General features: G+C 41.6%; 1 pseudogene; it reads left to right on the top strand.

Annotated features, from left to right (window-relative positions):
• Positions 1-502: 502 nt before the first annotated feature.
• Positions 503-801, top strand: LOC136143878 (enhancer of rudimentary homolog pseudogene; annotated as a pseudogene).
• The last annotated feature ends 1,820 nt before the right edge of the window (positions 802-2,621 follow it).

Raw genomic sequence — 2,621 nt, 5'->3', positions numbered from 1 at the left:
GTTTACTGGCACCTGACCTAAATCATTCATGGGTGCATCATAGATTTTGAACAAATACCTGTTTCCTTCTCCCTGAAGTAAGCTGACTGGATCCTACTTAACAGAATGGCAGCCCTTTAAAGGGAATGATGGTTTCAAAAACCTTCTAAGACTTAATTCTTAGTCATCAAATCTCACACCTGGCTCCAACTGTCCATTACAGTGGAAGCAGCAAGTCTGTTAAATAATCTGTGCCTCAGTTTTTCTCTTCTGTAAAATGGTGATAAATACTTTCTTTATGTTTTATAATCCAGTCGGGCTAATAGCGGGAAGTGGGAATAGTATTAGAATAGAGAGAGAAGGAAAAAAACTGTATTTAAAAAAATCAGTCATGAAATCATTTACAATACATAAAGGTGATAAAAGCCCCATATCTAGGCTTTGTAAAGAACTCTTGGGGGATTTTCTGTGGGTGGTGTTGCAGATAAGCTCCTGTGTGGCGACATCAGGAGACTTTGACATGATGTTTCATGCCATTGTGTGGGTACAGCCTACCAAGAGGCCAGAAGGCAGAACTTCCACTGACTATGAATCTGTGAATAAGTGCACGGAAGGTGTTTGTAAAATATATGAAGAACATCTGAAACAGCCCCTCTATCACATATTATATCAGTCAGGTTTTTTATTTTGGTGTTGACCTGGCAGACCTCAGTTGCCTTAATTTACTGAGCTGATACCCAGACATATCAGCCTTATAATAAAGACTGGATCAAAGAGATCTACCTGCTCCTTTGTAGACAGGCCCAACAGTCTGGGAAATAGTTTGAATAAGGAAGCATTAGGGGGATGAGGGTGGGCTTGGAACACAGGTGTGTGCAGCATGCTGTAGTGGAAGTTTTGTATTGTAGTAATCTTGTTTCCTAGGGCTTCCCAAGTGGCACTAGTGGTAAAGAACCTGCCCACCAATGCAGGAGACACAAGAGACATGGGTTCAATCCTTGGGTTAGGAAGATTTCCATGGACGAGGGCATGGTAACCCACTCCAGTATTCTTGCCTGGAGAATTCCATGGACAGCCTGTAGGGTCACAAAAAGTTGGACAGAACGGAAGTGACTTAGCACACATGCAATCCTGTTTCAATTTTGGTAAACCTTAGCCAGGATTGAATTTATTAGATAAAATGTGATGATCTTGTTCAATCTGAAACCACCTTTCCCCTCTCCCCCTTTCTTTTTTCTTAAACATTTTTATGATGATTTAGATGGAAATTGGCTTTTGTCCGTTAATGTTGGTTCCAGTCCCTCAAACTGTTCATACTTTCTTTATAACATTCACTGTACTAACCCTTCTTCAAATTGAGGTGAGGGTAGTGGCGCAGTTTAGTTATGTCTTCCAGATAAATTCTTAGTGAAAAACAAATGTTCTTTAGTTATATATATATAAAAAAAAAAGAACTCTAAAAACAATAAAAAGAAAAGAATTTTAAAAGTAGGCAAAATATTTGAACAAACACGTCATCAAATAAGATATAAAGAAGCATATGAAAAGGTGTTCAATATCATAAATCTTAGAGGAATGCAAATAAAAATCTCAAGGAGATCCTGACACACCTAGATCAGAATAGCTAAAATTCAAAACAAACACACAAAGTCGAACCGAAAAAGCAAACAATATCAACTCTTAAGGATGCAGAGAACTGAAGCTCTCACACCCTTGCTAACGGGATGGGAAAATGGTACAGCCATTTTGGAAAACAGTTTGCCAATTTCTAAGCTAAACATGTGTCTGCTCAGTCACTCAGTAGTGTCCGACTCTTTGTGAGACCCTATGGTCTGTAGCCTGCCAGGGTCCTCTGTCCATAGGATTTTCCCAGCAAGAATACTGGAGTGGGTTGGCATTTCCTCCTCCAGGGGATTTTCCCCAACCCAGGGATCAAACCTACATCTCCCACATTGGCAGGAGGATTCTTTACCACTGACCCACCTGGGAATCCCAAAGTTAAACGTACACTTACCATCAGTTCAGTTCAGTTCAGTTCACTCGCTCAGTTGTGCCTGACTCTTTGTGACCCCGTGAATCGCAGCATGCCAGGGCTCCCTGTCCATCACCAACTCCCGGAGTTTACTCAAACTCATGTCCATCGAGTTCGTGATGCCATCCAGCCATCTCATCCTCTGTCGTCCCCTTCTCCTCCTGCCCCTAATCCCTCCCAGCATCAGGGTCTTTTCAAATGAGTCAACTCTTCGTGTGAGGTGGCCAAAGTATTGGACTTTCAGCTTCAGCATCAGTCCTTCCAATGAACACTCAGGACTGATCTCCTTTAGGATGGACTGGTTGGATCTCCTTGCAGTCCAAGGGACTCTCAAGAGTCTTCTCCAACACCACAGTTCAAAAGAATCAATTTTTCGGCACTCAGTTTTTTTCACAGTCCAACTCACATCCATACATGACTACTGGAAAAAACACAGCCTTGACTAGATGGACCTTTGTTGGCAAGGTAATGCCTCTGCTTTTTAATATGCCATCTATGTTGGTCATAACTTTCCTTCCAAGGAGTAAGCATCATTTAATTTCATGGCTACACTCACCATCTGCAGTGATTTTGGAGCCCCTCAAAAAATAAAGTCTGCCACTGTTTCCAC

The sequence above is a fragment of the Muntiacus reevesi genome, chromosome 10 (genome assembly GCF_963930625.1).
Source record: "Muntiacus reevesi chromosome 10, mMunRee1.1, whole genome shotgun sequence".
Classification (NCBI taxonomy): domain Eukaryota; kingdom Metazoa; phylum Chordata; class Mammalia; order Artiodactyla; family Cervidae; genus Muntiacus; species Muntiacus reevesi.
Note: the sequence above shows the minus strand (reverse complement) of the source record. Positions and strands in the feature narration are given on the sequence as shown.